The following is a 22,913-nucleotide window of genomic DNA, read 5'->3' on the forward strand; positions in this document are numbered from 1 at the left end:
TTTTTTAAATTAAATAAATAAATAAACCGGGACAAATGTAGGACAAAATTGCATTGGCCTTTTTAGCTGCCGCATCGCATTGTTGACTCATGTTCAACTTGTGGTCTACTTGGACTCCCAGATCCCTTTCACATGTAGTCTCATACAGCCAGGTGTCCCCCATCCTGTATCTGTGCATTTTATTTTTCTGCCCTAAGTGCAGTACCTTACATTTCTCTGTGTTGAATTTCATTTTGTTAGCTTTGGCCCAGCTTTCCAGTCTATTCAGATCATTTTGAATGTTGATCCTGTCCTCTGGAGTATTAGCTATTCCTCCTAATTTGGTGTCATCTGCAAATTTGATAAGTATGCTCCCAATTCTGTCATCCAGGTCATTGATAAAGATGTTGAATAGCACTGGGCCCAGGACAGAGCCCTGTGGCTTTTACCATTACAAAAATGTTGTCAGTTCTGGCTTGATCCGCAGTGCCTTCACACCTCAGGGGCAATGCCAGTGTCACTCTCAGTCAATTTCTTGGTGAGGCTGTCTCTCTTACTTTCTATGATGTATTGTATGGTTATGCAAACAGCACATGGTGCCAAGTGAATTGGGAAAAAATGTCTCCTTGCTACTGGCCCTCTGGCTTCTTGTGCACTTAGACAACAACAACAACAAAGCTTAGAATAAACCCAGAGTGATGTTCTGAAGTTCATCCTATGTAATCTCAACTTCAGTGGGCCATGAAGAAGAGTTCATGTGGAAATACCTTCTTGGATAGCAAACAGTTCCAGGTTACTCACCTAAGTCAATCAAATTCATTAATTCATTATATCTACGTCCCAACACATTCACTGAACACTCACTCTGGCCAATATCCTACATTGAGAAGATAGAGCATAACTTTGCAGTCATGGAATTATGCCGCTATTGCATAATTGTGACATTGTGCAAATGACTGTGAAATTAAATGTGCGTTTGTATCTGCATGCAAAATATTCAAAGCAATCCACAGGCAATACATGTACACATCCATGCACAATGCACAACCATGAGCAATGGTACCACATGCACAACTCCACCACTGCAATCTTCACTTGAATACAGTTGCCCTCACTAGACAAAATGTCAAATTGCTTCTATAGGGGAACTTGCATATGCATATGATATCAACAAGAGTCTGTCCAATGTCCAAAACAGATCTGGTTCTGTTCAACAACTGAAAATCAGAGACCATTTGGAAACTAAGGGGCTCTACAGACCAGCACTTTGTGCTGGCCTGTAGGTGGAGCCATGGTGCAGCGTCCACACACTGGATGCCATTACTCCACCCCCATCACATCATGATGCCATGCACCCTTCTAGATGGCACATGGCATCATGGTATAGCGCCAAAAGAGCATCAGAAAGCTGTGCCGCTGTGGCTATAATGCTGAAAGTAAATGATGTGTCTAGAGCGACACCTTATCTTTGTTCATATGCAATTCTAAACTAGAGATGAACATTACACAAACTGCTAGTATCCCCACACTTATACACTCTTGTGCCATTCTTTGATGTGGTTATAAGGAAGAGACTGGATGCTTTCACTTCACTTTTAGTATTATTTAGCATTGATCATGCAGTTCTAAAATCAATGTCCTGAATCAATGAGCTCCTGCATACAACGGCTGGGTTCTCACATAACAACAAACCATGGTGCAGTGCATGAATTTTGGTTTCTTTCATCCAAATCCATCCTGAAAAGAAATCATGGTTTGTTTGCCATTCATTAACCACAATCAGAAGCAATGGTTTGCAATTGGCTTATACATTCTGGCTTTTTTAAATCAGGGTTTATTGTTACACTCAAACCAAACTAAACTACCTTGTTTGGTTCTCTGTGGTCCAATGCCTGGCTAACATAAACTTAGTGTGGCAGGCAAGTACGTTAAGTGATCCATTTTTATATATCCTCATTTATATAAAAATTAAACTCTATTCTGATTCATACACCTACTCCAAAAATGATGGTACAAACGCTTTTAAAGGAAATATTCACTGCTGAGACAGCCAGCCTGATATGGTGGTTAAAGTGCTGGCCTAGGACCCTGGGAAACCAGGGTTTGAATCCATGTTGATGCATGGATGTTCACTGGGTGACTTTGACCAAGTCACAGTCTCTCAGCCTTAGAGAATGGCAATGGTAAACCTCCTCTGAATTAAACTTATCAAGAAAATCCTGTGATAGAGTCTCCATAAGTCAGAGATTACTTGAAAGCGCATAACAACAACAATTTCACTGCAAAAATATGCAGGGAACAGGCATGTATTGGGAGTGTGATGGAGGCAAGATGGTGTGACCTTAGATTTCAAACTGTGCATGATTCTTTCACTGGAACATCTTCACCTCTGCTTATGATTAAAGTCTAAATCAGAAATACAATTTGATTTAATATGATTTGAAAAAGGAGGCAGAGGAGAGAGAAGGGGAAGGGTTGTGTATGCTACATACAAGCCAGAAGGGCTTTATCAACTTTTCTTGTACCTCCTTCAACATGTGGCCATGCACCCATATCAACACAGACAAGAGAATTCTCTACAGTTGATTATTCACACACTGCTGGGTCAAATTGAATGCTAATCTCTACTGGTAACAGTAGTTGTCACAGAATCAATAGGAGACACTGCCACCAGTACTGAAAGAAGATGATATTTTCCCAGCAAGGCCCATTATGTTTTCCCCATATGCTAAACTCTGCTGTGAAAATTTGCAGATTATTTTGCCCAGATGCAACAAAGCCATTGTATGTTGGGAGGGGGGGGGGTCCCCAAGCAGCCTGCAGTTGGCCTTCTTCTTCTGTCAATGCATTTGTTTGAGCTCAATTTGCATGATCCAATATCCTCTTTCCATACCAAATCTCCACATATCCATCAAATTGTTCCCTTCTGAAATAGATTTCCTTTGCTCAGTGAACCTGTTCATAGAAGCTGTGCTTCAATATCATATAATATATCATGGTGGCCAACTGGATCGTGTCCAGGGTCCAATTTTCACCCATGCCCTTCTGGTGGGTCACAGAGACAGGCTGCACATGAACCAAAAACACAATTTCAGTTTCAGCCCCATATCATCCCTGTTTTACATTGGGAGGTTTGGGAGTAAAGCAGGTAGGGGTGAACAAATCTATCTCAACTTCACATTTTTGGGGTATATGCAATTTTTTAAAAAAAGAAAATAACAAAATTTTGGCAGGCTTGAGGTGCCTTGGGGAACAGAAAATCAGGTCTGGAGCAGTTTACAGCCCAAAGGGTGTACTTCCCCACCCTTATTATCAACTGAGACCTGCCCTGTGGTTTTACACATTTAAGAAAGCTTTCCTATAATCTACTGCCAGATTAACCAAACTCCAAAGGCAGTCTGGAATTAACAGGGAGACTGGAGAACAACAATGCATTAAGGTATAGAGATATTAGCCATTATCTTCTCAGAGGGGCTATTGCTTCAAATCTTCAAACAAAATTCTCATCCTCCCCTACTCTGGATTAACATCTAGGATGCTCTACCCTTCACTGCCATTTCTAGCAACTGCATGCATCTGCTTCTCATGGTCTCCATCAGTTGCAAACAGAAGCTTGCCAACCTTTGGTGAAGGTTCTTTCATCGTATGCAAACAATAGAGCTCTAAATTTCTCTGTACTCAGAAAGCCTATTCAGAAAACAAGAATAAATTGAGTGATTTTAGCATTTTAAAAAATAAATACATAGAGAGAACAAGAGGGCAAGAAGGCTATGTCAAGAGCTACTCCAAAGAAGTAACAGCCAATGCCTTCGATCCATGTCAACAGTGCACTGAATCCACTCCACGTTTTGTTCCAGATTTCAAAGGAATTATCCAAGATGCTAAACCCATTCCCCAAAATAGGGTGAACACTTTGGATAGCTCTTTCAAAGTCTGGAATGAAACTCAAAATGAAGTCACCTAATTGCTGATGTGGAAACTACCAGTTGTCACTGCTTCAATACACAATGATCTTCCCAGATTTTAGAACAGTTACTTTTTTGATGACAGCTTCCAGAATCCCCAGGCATCTGCCTACTTATATGTTCAATTCTGATGAATGTTTTAAGACCTTTAAGTTCCAGTCTCATCTGAAACATAAAGCAAACAAAACTGGTACCCCATCTCACAAGAAGTACTCCACCTCACAAGAAGCAGGGTGTCTACCTTTTGTTTATGGAGGGCTGATGTTTCTTTTAAAAATCAGGCTTGCCTAGCCAAGGATCTGCCTGTTCTCCATGATCCAACTTGCAGCTGTAAAGAGCATCTTTAGTGTGGTGTAGTGGTTAGATCACTGGGCAAGGGTCCCGTTTATATGATACAATTATAATGCTATTGTTCACTTTAACTGCTATGGTTCCATCCCATGAAATCCTAGGTTTTGTAGTTTGAGGAGTCGCTAGAGCTCTCTGGCTGAGAATTCTAAATATGCCTTCCTAAACTGAAAATCCCAGGATGCCAGTGGAACAATAGTGCTATTATTCTGTAATGTTTCTGGGCACTACAACTTAGGATAATCAGGTTCTATGAGTCTGCTTCTACCTCACAACAATATTTTTCTGGGATTGAGAATGTATGACTAGCCGAAGGCCACCAAGTGCATTTCCACAGCCAAGCAGAGAATCAAACCCTGATATCCAATGCTCAAACCACAGAACCATGCTGGTTCTCTTATCATACTCTCTAACTGTCCCCATTAGGCATAGATCATCCTGATTAGTTCTTTCCACTGTTTCTTTTAAAATGTCCCAGTTTTTCCCTTCTCCTTCCACTTTCCTCCTTTGCTCCTGGCCTGCCTCAGCTGCTCTAAACGAAACTCAAGGACCAAAAATAGATTTTATTCAAATGACTCAGTAGGACAGAGAGGAAAGGAGGGACAGAACTCTGCCTTGCAGCCTCTCCTAGCCTGTGAGTTCTTCCTTTTGCCATCTTGACCACCCTCTGATGTTGCTTGGCTACCTGTGTCCCAATTTTCATCTGCAAAATATTGGTGGTTATGAATTAGTCATCTATCACAATGTTAATGGTGACAAAGACATCATGAGATTCAGGAAGGGAATAGGGAATGAAGGAAAGGAAGCTATACCTTTTTCCTCCAGCACCAGGGCCCTAATCTGTGAGAGGCCTGAAGCAACTGCAGCAGTTGGGCCACTCCTTGGTGGCAAGGAGGTATAGTCTAAACCAAGCATAAAGCAAGCTGAGCTCAACTTCTGAGAAAGGGGTTGAGTTCCTCATTAGCTCTACAGTTCCAAATTTGTTAAGTTCATACTGTAAAGTGGCCAGTTCTGAATCTGGGCAGCATCACTGCACTGTATAAGATAAATGTGTTTCTTTAAAAGGTCTTCAATCTGCCCACTTGTTCCTTCTCACCTTGGTCTGCCAAAACCCTTTCCCCCACTTGACACTCTCACTTTACAAACTTGATATTCTCCCCCAACGAAAGTGAGCTCAAAACTTTCTACTAGCTAAATCCCTTTCCACATTAATTCAAATCTGTGGATAGAGGCAGTTCTGTAGTTACGTTCTCGTTCTGTACTTGCTATGTGACCAGAACCAACAGTTATAGATTTTCCCTCAATTCCACATATGTATAATTGAAGCCAGACTCAAACCAACATATTGTAATGGTTTGTGTGTTCCACTAGCAATCCAGGAGACCAGGGTTCAAATCCCTGCTCAATCTTGGAAACCCAGTAGGTGACCTTTTCAACTAACCCTCTTTCACCCTCAGAAGAAGACAATGACAACCTCCTTCTGAACAAATCTTGCAAAGAAAATGCTGTGATGGGTTCACATTAGGGTCTCTGCAAGGCAGAAATCCCTACTTGGCCATGGAACCTGCTGGGTGTCCTTGGGCAGGTCACAGCCTCTCAGTCACAGAGGAGGGCAAGGGAAACCTCAATCTGAAATCTTACCAGGAAAATACCATGATGGTCTTAGGATCCTCATTAAGTCAAAAAGAACTTTAAGGCACACAACAACTACTACTACAACAACTACAACAAAGATTTTTTTTTCTGCCCAGTATTATTATTTTCTGAGAGCCATTGTGGTATAATGGTTTGAGAGCTGAACTATGACTCTGAAGACCAGGATTTGATGCCCTGCTCAGCTATAGAAATCCACTTCATGGCGTTGGGCAAGTCACACTGTCTCAGCCTCAGAGGCAATCATGACAAACCTATTCTGGATAAAACATGCCATGAGAACCCCATGATAAGTTCACTTTAGAGTCACCATAAGTTGGAAATGGCTTTCACTCTGGAGCGACACTGGGCAGGGGTCTACACTACCCCTGAAAATCCTGTGATAAGGTCACCATAAGTTGGAAGCAACTTGAAGGCACACATCATCAGCAAAAACTATTAATTTTTACCCACTTGTAGAATCACAGAATCACAGAGTTGGAAAAAAACCTCAAGGACCATCCAGTCCAGCTCCATTCTGCCATGCAGGAACTCACAATCAGATGATGCCTGACAGATTGCCAAAGAAGGTTTAACACACCATCAAGCCTCTGTTTACAGACTGCCAAAGAAGGTTTAACACACACACACACACACTGCCTATTCCATTAGCACTTCCACATGTCAGAATATAAACCTCTTTAACCATCACTTCACCCTCAGGCCAGGAGGAGAAAAAAATTCAGCTGAATTACTGCCACTGGGACTATTAAAAGCCCAGTGAGGTCTGGCTAGAAAATATAGAAAAACAAAACATTCAGGAAGAAAGACAAACTACTGGGGGGGGGTAGGCATGGATCAATGGGGGAGTAAACACTTTACATGCATAAAGTCCTAGGTCTCATCCTAATATCTCCAGTTAGGGTTGCAAAGGAACACTTGCTGAAAGCAAGAACTTGTGGGAAAATTCCTCCTCAGGAACTAGAATCATAGAATCATAGAGTTGGAAAAGACCACAAGGGCCATCCAGTCCAACCTCCTGCCATGCAGGAACTCTGAGTCAAAACATTCCTGACAGATGGCCATTCAGCCTCTGTTTAAAGACCTCCAAGGAAGGAGACTCCACTACACTCCAAAGAAGAATGTTCCACTGTTGAACAGCCCTTACTGTCAGGAAGTTCTTCCTAATGTTGAGGTGAAATATCTTTTCCTGCTTACTGCCTCCTCAATGTGACATCCTTTCAAGTATTTAAACAGGGCTATCATATCACCTCTTAACCTTCCCTTCTCCAGACTAAACATCTTCAGCTCCCTTATAAGACATGGTTTCCAGACCCTTCACCATTTTAGTCACCCTCTTTTGAACACACTCCAGTTTCTCAATGTCCTCTTTGAATTTTGGTGCCCAGAACTGGACACAATATTCCAGGTGGGGCCTGACCAAAGCAGAATATAGTGGCACTATTACTTCTCTTGATCTAGACACTATACTTTTATTGATACAGCCTAAAATTGCATTGGCCTTTTTAGCTGCCGCATCGCACTGTTGACTCGTTCAATTTCACATGTAATTTCATTCAGCCAGGTGTCCCCCATCCTATATCTGTGCATTTTATTTTTCTGCCCTAAGTGCAGTATCTTAAATTTCTCTGTATTGAATTTCATTTTGTTAGCTTTGGCCCAGCTTTCTAGTCTATTCAGGTCATTTTGAATCTTGATCCTGTCCTCTGGGGTATTAGCTATTCCTCCTAATTTGGTGTCATCTGCAAATTTGATAAGTATGTCCCCAATTTTGTCCTCCAAGTCATTGATAAAGATGTTGAATAGCACTGGGCCCAGGACCGAGCCCTGTGGGACCCCACTGTTCACTTCTCTCCAGGATGAAAAGGAGCCATTGTTGAGCACCCTTTGGGTTCGGCCAGTCAACCAATTACAAATCCATGTAACAGTTGCCTTGTCTAGCCCACCTTTTACAAGCTTGTTTGCAAGAATATCATGGGAAACCTTGTCAAAGGCCTTACTGAAATCAGGATATACTATATCCACACCATTCCCTTCATCTACCAAGCTGGTAATTTTATCAAAGAAAGAGATTAGATTTGTCTGGCATGACTTGTTTCTCTGAAACCCATGTTGACTTTTTGTGATTATGGCATTGCCTTCTAGATGTTCACAGACTCTTTGTTTAATTATCTGCTCTAGAATCTTTCCTGGTATTGATGTCAGACTAACTGGACGATAATTGTTGGGATCCTCTTTTTTCCTTTTTGAAGATGGGGACAATGTTTGCCCTCCTCCAGTCTGCTTGGACTTCTCCTGTTCTCCAGGAGGTCTCAAATATTATTGCCAATGACTCCGATATTACATTTGCCAGTTCTTTTAATACCCTTGGATGTAGTTCATCTGGTCCTGGAGACTTGAATTCATTTAGATTAATCAGGTATTCCTGTACCATCTCTTTACTTATTCTGTGCTGAATTTCCCCTATTCTGTCCTCTGCTCCAATTTCCTCAGGTTGAGCACCCTTTTCGTTTTCTGAGAAGACTGAGGCAAAGAAAGTGTTGAGTAATTCTGCCTTTTCTCTTTCTTCTGTTAGCATTTTGCCATCTTCTCCACACAGTGGCCCTACCTTTTGCTTCTTCTTCCTTTTGCTACACATATTCAAAAAGCCCTTTTTGTTGTTCTTAACCTCTCTAGCAAGCCTGAGTTCATTCTGTGCCTTAGCTTTTCTGACTTTACCCCTACACATGCCTGCTATTTGTTTGAATTCCTTTTTTGTGATTTCCCCATTTTTCCATTTCTTATACATGTTCCACTCAAAACTTAGCTCAGTTGAAAGTTTCTTAGTCATCCATCCTGGTTTCTTGAGACATCTCCCATTTTTCTTCCTCACTGGAACTGTTTTAATTTGTGCTTTCAGTATCTCCCTTTTGAGAAACTCCCATCTGTCTTGAACTCCCTTCTCTTTTAGTAAACCTGACCAGTATTTTACCCCCAGTATTTCTCTAAATTTTTGAAATCAGCTTTCCTAAAGTCTAGAATACATGACTGACTATGCCTGGTTTCTCCTTTCGATTGTATAACAACCTGCAGGAGAACATGGTCACTTCCACCTAAGGATCCCACCACTTGCACCCCATTAACCATCCCTTGTTGCCACTTTTGGACAAGGCAAATGAGGAATTTGCTAGACCTTGAGGATTTGGCTAAGTTTGACTTCCAGCAAATATCAGGGTAGTTGAAGTCGCCCATTACTACTACATCTCTCCTTTCTGAGTGTGTGGTCATCTGTTCTAGAAAGGCATCATCCAATTCCTCCATCTGACTTGGGGGTCTGTAGTATACTCTCACCATAACATCCTTGTTGTTTCCCTCCCCTTTAATTTTTATCCAGACACTCTCCACCTGGCTTACAGGATTAATGTCCTGGATCTCTTCACTGGTGTAAATGTCCCTGACATATAATGCTGTTCCTCCTCCTTTCCTGTTTGGCCTGTTTATCTTTAAAAGGTTATACCCCTGTATTCCTACATTCCAATCATGAGACTCATCCCACCAGGTTTCAGTGATGTCTATTATATCATATTTGCCTTGTTGTGCTAGGAGTTCAAGTTCATCTTGCTTATTTCCCATGCTCTGTGCATTAGTGTACAGACATCTAGGACCATGGGTCCCCTTTACTTGCTGCCTGTGCAAGTTTTTTTTTGCCTTCCACTTTTTGGGTCTTTGCACTGTTTGCCTTGTTCTCTCCATGACAGTTTGACTGTTTTCTCCAGCCCTTTTGCCTTCCAGAATACTGTCTCCCTCCCCCACATAACTCAGTTTAAAGCCCTCCTGATCAAATTCTTGAGACTGTTGGCAAAAACATTTCTGCCATCTGGTGTGAGATGTAACCCATCCCTTGCCAGCAGTCCCCCTTCATGGAACCGCAGCCCATGATCTAAAAATCCAAATCATTCCTGGTGGCACCATCTGCAGAGCCAGTTATTGACTTCTGCTATTTTCCTCTCCCTTCCTGGACCATGCCCTTCAACTGGGAGATGAGATGAGATGACAACCTGTGCATCAATCTCTTTCAGTTTCCTCCCCAGAGTCTCATAATCCCTTATGATATTCTGAAAGCTGTGCCTTGCAGTATCATTGGTTCCCACATGGACCAAAAGGAAGGCGTAATTATCAGTAGGCTTGACCAGTCTTGTCAGCCTGTCTGTCACATCATAGATCCTTGCCCCAGGGAGACAACACACCTCCCAGGACATCTTGTCAGGCCCACAAACTACTGCTTCCATAGCACTCAGCAAGGAGTCCCTCACCACAACCACACACCTTCTCCGAGGCTTAGCAGCAGCTGTTTCCTCTGGTGGAACTCTCAGGCTCCCCTGCTCTGTCCCTGAAGTCTGTCCCTGCTGCTGTTCCTCATCATCTCTGGTAATAGAGAGATATTCAAATTGATTCTGTAGTTGCAAGCTCACAGAACGATCCTTGGCTTCCCTGTTTCTCTGTGTGACATTCCTCCAACCATCTGCCTCTGTTGTATGTGAAGTGACCTCCTCCTCCCCAGCAATTTTCTCTGTGTGTTTCCCGTCCAGGACCGACTGGTCCATTTTGGTAAGGTAAACCTCTTGCTCCCTATGATGCTGAAGTGTAGCTACCTGGGCCTCTACCTGCTGTACTTTCTCTTCTAAGAGAGCTACAAACTTGCACTTGGGGGAGGTGAAGTTCCCCACATCTGTAGGCAAGACGACAAACATTCCATGTGTTGCAGGTGACTGCAGCAGGTCCCTCAGTGTCCATACAGCTTCCAGAATCCTCCAGCAGCATGGCCACTTACCTTAGTGACTGGGGGATTCTAGGAGATGGAATTTCACTTCATATAGTCATGTACACTTCTCACATTCCTCCCAGTACGGAACCCACAGTGACCCACAATCTGAGTTAAAACAAAACAAAGTCCAAAAAGCAGCCTCTAGCTATGCTGAAAGCCCTGGAGAGTATCTGGTAGTTGGTTCTGATGACACTGAGAGTGAAGGGCCAGCAATCTGACAGGCAGATGTGTCTCTCTCCCAAAATGTAGAGTAATATTGTTCTAAATCAAAGGTGGAGGGGGGGAGTTGGTTGTTGAGATAGCCAGTAATGCTGATGCTTAGGATCACACCGACCCAGAACCATAGCAAAGAAAAAAGCTGACAGGCAATGGTGAAGTTGGGTGCATCTATACATTAGAAATCATGCAGTTTGACACCACTTTAACTGTCACTGGTCCATCCTGTGGAATTCTGGGATTTGTAGTTTGGTAAGGTACAAGGGCTCTCCAAGAGATGAAACTACAAATCCCAAGATTCCACAGGATAGACCCATGACAGGTAAAGTGGTGTCAAACTGCTTTATTCCTGCAGTTTGCATGCATCTCAAGTTAACACACACAGTTATCTTGTTCTGTAATGCTGTAAAGAGAGAAATGCAGCCAATCTTTCTCCCTTTACCTTGGTTGGGAGCCTATGCTGTCCACCTAATCCTCACTTTCCAGCTATGGAGAGCCAAAGAACATAGTGGAACTGCTGCCTCTAAGACTCTGGCCTTGGTTAATCTGGCTGGAACAAATGGTGGCGGGGCAGGCCAGAGCTTCCCCTTCTTTGGGTGTGAAAGGAACTGGGTTTCTCCTCTTGACCCAACAGCTGAAAACTGGCCCCTTCCATCAAATGCACAAAGGAAGGCCCATTTCTGGAACTGATCCAGGGCTCCCACCATGCTCCTCTGCCTTGGGCAAGGAAGCTTTTAGCATCTTCAGGTAATCAAAAAAGTTAAAAAAAAAATGAAAACAGTTCCTCCCATTATCCTTTTGATAAAGCTACAGTTTTCTACCAGCTTTGAAATCCCAGGATCTGGATCATAGAATCATAGAATCATAGAGTTGGAAGAGACCACAAGGGCCATCCAGTCCAACCCCCTGCCATGCAGGAAATCCAAATCAAAGCATCCCTGACAGATGGCCATCCAGCCTCTGTTTAAAGACCTCCAAGGAAGGAGACTCTATCACCCTCCGAGGGAGTGCATTCCACTGTCGAACAGCCCTTACTGACAGGAAGTTCCTCCTAATGTTTAGGTGGAATCTCTTTTCCTGTAGCTTGCATCCATTGTTCCGGGTCCTGTTTTCTGGAGCAGCAGAAAACAAGCTTGCTCTCTCTTCAACATGACATCCTTTCAAATATTTAAACAGGGCTATCATATCTCCTCTTAACCTTCTTTTCTCCAGGCTAAACATCCCCAGCTCCCTAAGTCGTTCCTCATAGGGCATGGTTTCCAGACCCTTCACCATTTTTGTCGCCCTCCTTTGGACACACTCCAGTTTCTCAATGTCCTTTCTGAATTGTGGTGCCCAGAACTGGACACAATATTCTAGGTGGGGCCTGACCAGAGCAGAATACAGTGGCACTATTACTTCTCTTGATCTAGACACTATACTTCTATTGATGCAGCCTAAAATAGCATTGGCCTTTTTAGCTGCCGCATCACACTGTTCACTCATGTTCAACTTGTAGTCTACTTGGACTCCTAGATCCCTTTCACACGTAGTTTCATTCAGCCAGGTGTCACCCATCCTATATCTGTGCATTTTATTTTTCCGCCCTAAGTGCAATACCTTACATTTCTCCGTGTTGAATTTCATTTTGTTAGCTTTGGCCCAGCTTTCTAGTCTATCACTCTTGAACTTCTTCATCAAACTGCATCTGGCTGTGAAAAGTTTTCCAACCCCATTTTTACACCAAAGCTGGCTTTTTAAAAGCATTATCGTCACCAGCACCACCATCATTATAATCAAAACTATTTCCAACCAAATTCCTAATTTGTTGTTGTTGAGTGCTTTCAAGTTGTTTCTGACTTATGGTGACCCGACTGTGACTCTGGAGGCCAGGGTTTGATTTGGATGACCTTGGGCAAGTTGCATGCTCTCAGCCTCAGGGGAAGGCAATGGCAGACCTCCTCTGAAGAAAGCTTGCCAAGAAAAATCCATGATAGGGTCACCATAAGTCAGAAACAACTTGAAGGCACACAACACAAAGCAAACCTATCATGGGATTTTCTGGAGCTGAGAGTGTATGACTCACCCAAGGTCACTCAGTGGGTTTCATGACTGAGTGGTGAATTGAACTCTGGTCTCTAGGGTATTAGTCCAATACTCAAATCATTACACCATGCTGACTTTTCTGGTTTCTAAAAATGAATGCTTATTCTCAACTGTTCAATAGGGTTGCCAGTTCAGGATCATTCCAGGCCCTGAGGTTTCCAGGCCAAAACCTAAGACTTAGGGACAGCCCTGGCAGTGTCATAAAGTGAGATGCACAGTTGCTCAAAGCTTGTCATTCAAACACACACAATTTTCTTATTTGAAAATTAAAACAGAAACCCTAGCTAGAGGGATTGTTCCCAGATCAAGGTGAACTGATGGGATTATTCCTTCTCACCTACTTAGTGAGAGGGAATAAGGAACATTTAATCTAGTTTACTTGTTTCTAGCCAGAAAGTGGATGCAGAGGAGAGTGGAAGGTGATCCCTGGTGCTGTAACAATTTAGGAGGAAACTAACTTAAGTAACTGTATGGCCTACCTGGAGAATCTTGGCAAGTTGCCGCAAGAAATCACGGAAGCCTTGTAAAATTGTAGCAAGCTGCTGCTCTAGATTTGCAAACCACGCTTTCATCATGTCTGGAGCTGAGCCCATCAAAACTAGAGAATGTACACACTCGTGTCCTGCTTGGAAATGACCCACAAAAACTGGAGGCTCAGAGATCTGGCAAGCCTACTTCCACAAAATGATTCCACAGTCAAATCAGCCAGCACCAGAGCTCTTGACCACCCTTGGGGAAGAAAAACTTTCCTGCCAAACTGGAAGGGATCAAATTACCTTCCCTGAAACACACAAGCAAGAAGACCAGTTAGGTCAACACTGTTCGCCTGGCACTCTGCAGATGTACATATAAGGAAAAGCCCCCATCCCAAAGAGAGACATAGCTCACTTGCTCTGCTGCTTACAATGCCACAGAGAAGGAAGCCACTTGCCCCCACGGCTGGACTTGTTTACCTCTTCCAGTTAATGAAACACCTCTGCTTTGGCAATAGAAAGGAAGAGGGAGAGAGAGGGAAGGAGGGAAGAAAAATATGGTTTGCATATGCTTTCCCTCTCTTGGAGTTATCTCCCCCACCTCCACCACCTGCCTCTGAGATTAGCCTAGGCTACCATTGGCCCTTTGTTACTACATGTATAGTCAGCCCTCCACATTTGCAGCTTTGACTTTTGCAGCTTTGCTTATTTGCAGTTTTAATACTGTATATACTCATGTATAAGTCTAGAAATTTGGGTCAAAAAATTGACCCAAAAAACCTGAGTCAACTTATCCACGAGTCAATGTAGGTACTGTATTTTAACTTATTTAAAAGAAGGAACCATCTCCTGGTGAAAAGCAAGAGTATAATATGTGAAGCACCAAAACCTTCTACTATCTCATCCCTCCAGTCTTAAAAGTAAGCACAAAGAGTTATGTCTGCTGGACTTTTCTAAGTTCTTTGACATTGTTTTGCTTTGCTTTATCCTTTAGGTCATTTGCGATATGCCCCTAAATTTTACCCTCGACTTATCCATGGGTCATAGCAAAATCCATAATTTGGGCCTCAAAGCTTGCCCTTGACTTATACATGAGGTCAACTTATAGTCGAGTATATATGGTATGTTCTCTCAAGGAATGTATAGGTCCTCCAGTGCAACTCTGCCAGATGCTGACCAAAGAATTGTGCTGGAGAACCTAAAAGTTCCTAGAGAAAACACTTCCCTGGGCATTTGTAGGTCCATCATGATTCTGTGGTCAAATTCTGGCAGATGTTGACCACAGAGTTGCACTGGAAGACCTGGAGATTCCTAGAGAGGCATTCTCTTAGGTAAAAGTATAGTGTTTGTTTGTTTACAATTTTCTACATTTGTGGGAATCCTTCACCCCTAACTCCAGTGAATGTGGAGGAACTACTGTATAAAGTTAGACAGAGATAGAGTGAGAGGGTGGAGATAAGGAGAGGGGAGATAGAGAGAGCAAAGTAGCAACCCAAGGACCAGGCATTTCTCCAAACACTGATTGCATCTCCACTACACAGTGATACCAGTTTAGTCCAAATTTAACCATCATGGCACCACCATCAGACAGAATCCTAGGATTTGCCATTTGATGAGTTACTCTGAACTCTCTGCTACAGATTCCATAAGCTATAGTTGTGAGAACTGTAAAGGCCTGGGTTGTGTGTGTTGTATGCCTTCAAGTTGTTTCTGACTTACAGTGATCCTAAGGTGAACTTATCCTGGGGTTTTTTGTTTGTTTGTTTGTTTGTTTGTTTGTTTGGCAAGGTTTATTCAGAGGTGGTTTGCCATTGCCTTCCCCTGATGCTGAGAGTGTGTAACTTGCCCAAGGTCAAAAGGATACTTTTCCAGGCAGTGGTTAGTAGTCATCAGTCAGGTTTTTGTTGTTGCATGCCTTGAGTCATTTCCAACTTAGGGCAACCCAAAGGTGAACCTATCTTGGGCTTTTCTTGACAAGATTTGTTCACAGGAGGCTTGGCATTGCCTTCCCCTGAGGATGGAAGAATGTCACTTGTCACCCAGTGGGTTTCATGGCTGAGCTGGTAATCGAACCCTGATCTCCAGAGTCACAGTCCAACAGACAAACCACTACGCCACACTGGCTCTCCAAATGGCAAATCTCAGGATTCCTTAAGATGGAGCCCCATGTGGGATGAAACCATCCTAACAGTGCAGTGCAGATACAGTGTTGGAGTGTGCATTCAGCACACACTTACAGCTGTCTGATGTCACATCAATCATCATGGTTCCAACATCCTTTAGAAGCCTTGAATGTGGTGGAGGTCTTCAATTCTCTGCTAAAGAGCTTTAGTCCAGTGGTTCTCAATCTTTTGTTTCGAATTTCAGTTTTGAACTTGAAGATTCCTATCAACTGGCCAAACTGGATGGTGCTTCTGGTAGCTGAAGTCCCAAAAACTTGGAAACACAGAGAGAGAACCGCTGGCTTGGTGCACTCTTTGGAACTACAGTTGTGGAGCTCTCAAGCAGAAAATTCTAAGGACTTCTGCAAACTACAAATCCTAGCATTCCATTGAATGAAGCCATGAAGATTAACATTAAACTACTATTATTGTATAGTGTAGATATCCTCTACAGAGCCAGCACGTTGAAGTCATTTGAGCGTAGGATTATGACTTGGAAACCAGGGTTCAAATCCTGGCTCACTCATGTAAACCCACTAATGACCTTGGGCAAGTCATATTCTCTCAGTCTCAGAGGAGGGCAATAGCAAACCCCCACTGAATAACCTGCCAAGAAAACCCCATGAAAAGGTTGCCATAAGTCAGAATCAACTTGAAGGTACACAACAACAACAATATCCTCTTCCCCGAGTCAAAAGGCTAAGCAGTTTTTTCTCAGAATTGTTACCTTCTATAATTTTTTTTGGGAGGGGGGCTTTCTTTATTTCTTTTCTCTGGACCCAATTCAGTTTCACATGATGGAAATCTATTGAGGAGGGACCCATATCCTACCAGAACATGGATCCTCTACAATTCCCTGCATCTGCAAAAGGGGAGTATCAGCTTCCATCATCCCCAAGATCCTGTTCTAGTTCGGTTAATTCCATGGGGGGGGGGGGGGAGATGGAGCAGCCCTTGAAGGTCACTAAAAGGAAAGAGGGTGGAGTACAGATCTTCAGCTCACCATCCTCCCTGCTAAAATCTACACAGACTAGACTCCTCTGGAAAACAATGTGATATTCCTTGAGCACCTTAACACCAGGATAACTTTTCAAAGGTGAGGACATTGGAAATGAGTCCTCGACTGTTGAAATGTTCCCTTCCACCTCTCTTGGAAGATGGAGCCGGATTGATTAAAAACATCATTTGCACTTGACTGCAGATTCTCCTTCAGGCATGGAGGAAATGAGCATGGGAAGAAGGAAGGACAAACCACAAAGTATCAAAAAACAAAACAAAACAAAAAAGCAAACCTACCACGCAGCAACTGATCTGGCTTCCCCTTACCTTACCCTTGAAGGCCCTACATATCTAGATTACCTCGCTCCTCTGATATCCCTCTTTCTTCATTTGCAAAAAAACCAAACCCTAGATCCTCCAGTGTGTGTTGTGTATAGAAAAACCACTACTGCAGCATGCAATGTGAGTGATTTTGCAGCACAAGCCGCTATCTTTGCTCCTGGAGGAAAGAAGAAGACATAGGTGGGAGATGGTTCCTTATCAAGGAGTATGAATTTGAGGTTTGTTTGGGATGAAAGAAAGAAGAGATCTGTCATATTTCTCCCCAAAGCCTCCCACCCCAATGCTTTGGATGTTCTCTCCCCCCCCCCCCCCCGGCCAAGTGGCTTGTTTTCAAACAGGTTCGAACATGATCGGCTGTTGTGAAGATACACGACACATAAACATGCACAGGGATTTAAAAAGCTACTTCAACCACAGCGGAGGCAAAATCCCTGCCTCCTCGGCACCATTTATTTGATTTCCCAAAACCACAAGTCCACCAATGGATTAGATCACCATCATGGATGGAGCTTGCTTTTGGGCCGTGAGGAAAAGGTGAGAAAAAAGAAACCACCACAATAAAAGGTCATAATGTCAAATTCCCAAGTTCATTGTCCTTTCTTAGGACAAGCAAAAAAGCCACACACATGTACCAAAAAAAAGGCAGATCTGTGGCCTGAGAAAGGAAGGACCACACTGAAATGGCACCGCTTTTGCGAAAAGCACAAAAAAACCATGCACAAACCTGGAGAGAGGAATCCTTCTCGGCCTTTCTCCCTTCTAGGCATCTTTGCAAGGTTTCCAGCCAGAAGCTGGGTGTGTGTGTTTGTGATGTGTGTGTTTCAGACTAAGGAAAGGGAAGGTAACTGGAGGGTAATCCTGGATTTATTAGCCCTGGTGCTCTTAAGGAGGTTGACTCTGACACAACCAAAGGGAGGGAGGCTGTTGCAATGGAAAAGAAGCCCTGCATTGTTATTTCTCCATGCACAAGCATCACATACACACCAGCAAAGAAAGAATCCCCAATGGCTGGAGGCGTCCTTTGGCCAATGTCAAAACAACCCTCCGAGACATGCCACCAAAGGCTCAGAGTGACAAGAGGTCCTCACCGCAAAGGAGGGCAGGGCCCGGCAAAATGGAGGACGTGCCAGAAAAAAGGGAGGACATGACCCACTAAAAAACTAAATTAAAAAAACTCACAGAAGTAGAAATATAGAAACGTGTGAGAATATGGAAAATATTTTTTAAATAATAACAGAAATCTAAATCCAAGCTTCTTCCTCCTGCTGCCCAAAATGGGAGGACGTTTTGGAATCCTTCCTGGAATGGAGGACACGTCCGGGGAAAAGAGGACACCACCCCACCCACCCATCCCACCCCGATTTCTTTGCAACATGCACAAAATGACATGGAGGGATGAAAAAGGGCAAAAATGCAAGATTGAGAGAGAGAGAGAGAGAATCATAGAATAGAGTGATTCTATCTATCTATCTAATCTGTATTTTGGGCAACTATTGCATTATATATATGGCAGTAGATGATATATATATATATATATATATATATATATATATATAATCATAGATCCATCTATCTAACTATAATCTGTATTTTGGGCATCTATTGCATTCTATATATAATGCAATACTATCTAACTATAATCTGCATTTGGGGCAACTATTGTGTTTTATATATACAGATTATAGTTAGATAGATTGTATTCTATGGTTATAATCTTATTTTGAGTATCTATTGCATTATGCACAATCACATACACACAGGATCATAGAATAGAATGATTCTATTTGTCTAACTATAATCTGTACTTTGGGCAATTACTGCATTATATATAAACAGAATGATTCTATCTATCTATCTATCTATCTATCTATCTACAGTATCTATCTATCTATCTATCTATCTATCTATCTATCTATCATCTGTAGTTTGGGCATGCATTGCATTATATAGATACATATATAAAGTGGAGGAAAGGACCTCATCCTTTGCCTTGCTTTCTCGCGTGGAAAAGCAGTCCAAGGGGAGGGCACTGGGACGGATCAAGGACAGCTCCCCCCTTCTTCCAGGAAAATGGCCGAGGGCGACCAGATCGTGGGCTGGGAAGCCAAGCAGGGCAAGCAGGGCAAGGGCTCCCGATCCACCTCCCCCAGGGCTTCCTCGGAGGCGAACCCCAGGCAGAGCCAGAGGGGCTTTTCCTCGCCAACGCCTCCTTCCTCAGAGGCCAGTCTGGATTACTCGGGAGTAAATCCCTAGGCTCCTTGGTTTACCAAGCCAAAGGCACTAGATCTCCCCTCCAAAGACACTCTCCCCAAGCTGGTTTCTAGTGCCAAGGGCTGCAGAGTCCTTACACAGGCTTCCTTGGGAGTAAAGGGAGGTGGCTTGTTTCTCAGTAAACCCACCCAGGATCGGGGCCCTTGGCAGCCAACTCCGGCCGGACCCTTGAAATCCAGGCCCACCCACCCCCACAAAATAATAATAATAATAATAATAATAATAATAATAATAATAATAATAATAATAATTTTCTTCTATTTCTTCCATTCATTTGTTTCTTCTTCTGTTTCCTCCTTCTTCTCTATTTGCTCATGTAGAGATTTCTTTTCTTTTCATGTTTTTTCGGGGAAGGTGTGTTTTCCCTGTAGGAACTGATCTCCTTTTTGGAGGTTGCTGAATAACAATAATAATAATAATTTATTCCTTCTGTGTCTTCTATTTATTAATTTGTTTCTTCTTCTATTTCCACCTTCTTCTATATATGCTCATGTAGGGAATTTTTAGGGGTGTGTGTGTTTTCCCTATAGCAATTGATCTGCTGGGGGGGGGGGAGGTTGAGTGTATAATAATAATTATTATTATACAGCAACACCCCCCCCAAAAGGAGATCAATCCCTAGAGGGAAAACACCCTCCCCCAAAAAATAGCTACATGAGCAAATAGAGAAGGACGAAACAGAAGAAGAAACAAACAAATAAATGGAAGAAATAGGAGAAATAAATTATTATTATTATTATTATTATTATTATTATTCAGCAACACCCCCTCACTAAAAAGATACAAACTTATAGAAGAAAAACACCCCCCCCCCCCAAAAAAAAAAATCCCTATAGGAGCAAATATAGAAGAAAGAGGAAACAGAAGTAGAAACAAAAAGATAAATAAATAGAATAAGTCGATGAATAAATAAAAAAGAGAGGGGGAGGGAATCAAACAAGTCCAAAAGGAATAACTAAGTAACGAAATCATAACAATCCGTCACAAGCCCTTTCCAAAAATAAATAAAGAAACCCAGCAGCAGCAAAGCTTCTTTCTTTTAAAACCTCTTTTTCCCCTCGCCACCAGGAAAAGGGAAAAGGAGAAAGCAGCAAATAAAATAAAAAGCAAATAAATTAAATAAAAATAATATAATATAATATAATAATAAAATAAAATAAAATAAAAATATAAAAATAAAATCAACTTTGGCCCCAGCCTTGCAAAGGAGGGGACCCCCAAACCATCATCCCCTTCTCCTTCCACACTCACCCATCATCCCCTTCCTGCGCCTTGCCTTCGTCCTTTTTTTAGCGAGAGCAGAGTCCCTCCTTTTGGCTCGCCTTCTCCAGGCTTTTGGAGTCCTCCTTTGCCTTTTCCAAAGCCAAAGGGAGGGAAGGAAGCAAGGGAAAAGGAGGAGAAGGAGGAGAGGAAGGGGGGCAGGAAAAGAATGAGAAAAAAGGGAAGATGGGGAGTCTGTGGGGGGCGTGGAGGTGGGGGGGAAGAAAGGGTGTGGATGAGGGGAAAGAGTAGGGGGAGGCGAAGGATGATGGGTCTTGGGGTGCTTTAGAGCCTCCTTGCCCCAAGCCTTGACCAAAAGAGCCCCCGAAAGCCTGGCTCTGTCCTCTGCTGCTGCCAATGCTGCCTCTGCTGCCGCCGCTGCTGCTGTTTCTGTCGCGCGTTCGGATGCACGAAAGCCATGGCGCTGGGAAATGTCAGCCTTTGGAGGAAAGAGGGAGGGAGGGAAAAGAGGAGGAGGAGGAGGAGAGAAAGAAGGAGGGATGCTTGGAGGCAGGCAGGCAGCCCACAAGGGGAGGGGGAGCTACAGCAAGAGCAGCACCCAAAGCAAAAGGAGGCCACATTTGAAGATCTGGGGTGACTTATGCCTTTGCTCTCCCCCCCCCCAAATGGCTCCTAATGATAACTAATATTGCTAATAATAATAATACTAATACAGAGGAGCCAGACAGAGGATCCAAAGGGACCAAGCAGGAAACAAAAAGAAAGCCAAATTTGAAGATCTGGGGTGGCTTATGCCTTTGCTCTCCCACCCCCAGGGGGCAGGATGGTGCCTAATAATAATAATAATAATATAGAGGAGCCAGCAATGGGATCCAAATGGACCCAGCAGGAAGCAAAAGAAGGCCAAATTTGTAGAGCTGGGGTGGGTTATGCCTTTGCTTTTCCACCCCCAGGATGCAAAATGGCTCCTAATGATACTAATATTGCTAATAATAATATTAATATACAGGAGCCAGACAAAAGGTCCAAATGGACCAAGCAGGAAGCAAAAGGAGGACAAATGTGAATATATGAGGTGGGTTATTCCTTTTCTTTCCCACCTCCCAGGGGGCAAGATGGTCGTCTAATAATATATTATTAATACTATGATACTATAACCGAGCCAGATAGAGGCTGGAAAAAAGCCCAAAATGGACAAGGACAACCCAAAATTGAAGATTTGGGCATGTTATTCCTTTCTTACCCCCCCCCCCGTGCAAAATGGGCCTAATGATACTAATATTGTTAATAATAATAATGATTAAACCGGAGCCAGAAAAAAGGATCCACCTGGACCAAAAGAAGGAATAATGATGAAAGATCTGGGGTGGGTTATTCCTTTCTTCCACCCCCGGGTGCCAAATGGCACCTAATTGTCTAATATTGCTACTATAATAACACTGATAAAACGGAGCCAGAAAAATGATCCAATGGACCAAACAGAAACCAAAGAAGGCCAAATGTTAAATTGGGAGTGGGTTATTACAGTGTTTTCCCACCCCCAGGGTGCCAATGCACCTAATAATACTAATATTGCTACTAACAATAATTATGCTATAAACAGGAGCCAGAAAGAGGATCCAAATGGGCCAAGTAGGAACCAGAAGAAGAAATGGGAGAGCATCCCTTCTCTTGCCCACCCAGGGGTAAAATGGCACTATAATACTAAAATTACTACTAATAATATACCAATATAATAAACAGGAGCAGCAACAGAAACAGAATCCAAATGGGCCAAGCAGAAACCAAAAGAAGGAAAGATGATAGATTTGGGTTGAGTTGTTCCTTCTCTTGCCCCACCAGGGTGCAAAACGGTGCCTAATAAGTATAATAGTACTTAATGCCCAATCAATATGGAATGATTCTTCCCTCTAAGGCTACACTGTTATTCTTTGCAACAACATCCCAGGTGTGCTTAGGAAGGCAAAAATCCAGGTTATGGGGTGTTTGGGTATTTTTTTCTCCTGGGGGGTGTGGAGGAAAAGGGAGTCTAAGAAAAAGAGGGTGGAGGAGGAAAAGAAAGGGATTTTTAAAAAAATTGGCCAAAGAAATCGCTTTTCCTGGCCTTCAAGGTGTCAAGGTATTTGAAGGCTCAGTCGGCAAAAGGTGGGGTTGACTTCCAGGCCTGGTAGGCCTTGGAGAGATGGAACAGAGGATCGGTGCTTTCTTTCGAGCTAGAGAGAGCTTCTGCTTCTTCTGGCTCTCCAGCTCCCAACTCTGTCACTTTGCCTTCCCTTCCCGTGCCTCCAGTGGCCAAGCTAGAGAAAGAAAGGACTTTTAAACAACAAAAAATAAAATATTGTGCTTCTAGAAAGAAGGCCCTTTATTCTTATTTTTTCCGGATTCGATCAATGGA

The 22,913-nt window shown here is 42.9% G+C and overlaps 1 protein-coding gene across 4 annotated transcripts in view; it reads right to left on the minus strand.

The window, feature by feature from the left end:
- The window catches only part of SETBP1 (SET binding protein 1), a 386,679-nt gene extending 365,678 nt beyond the window's left edge, over window positions 1-21,001 (minus strand). For 2 of the 4 annotated variants that reach the window (XM_042450073.1, XM_042450076.1), the window contains exon 1: window positions 20,549-21,001. The gene's annotated coding sequence lies outside the window, so the exon portion shown is untranslated. Of the gene's footprint in view, window positions 1-13,529; window positions 13,550-17,750; window positions 18,258-20,548 lie in introns of those variants that run through there. The other 2 variants (XM_042450074.1, XM_042450075.1) reach the window with 2 other exon arrangements.
- Window positions 21,002-22,913: the final 1,912 nt, after the last annotated feature.

The sequence above is a fragment of the Sceloporus undulatus genome, chromosome 2 (genome assembly GCF_019175285.1).
Source record: "Sceloporus undulatus isolate JIND9_A2432 ecotype Alabama chromosome 2, SceUnd_v1.1, whole genome shotgun sequence".
NCBI classification, from domain to species: Eukaryota; Metazoa; Chordata; class Lepidosauria; order Squamata; family Phrynosomatidae; genus Sceloporus; species Sceloporus undulatus.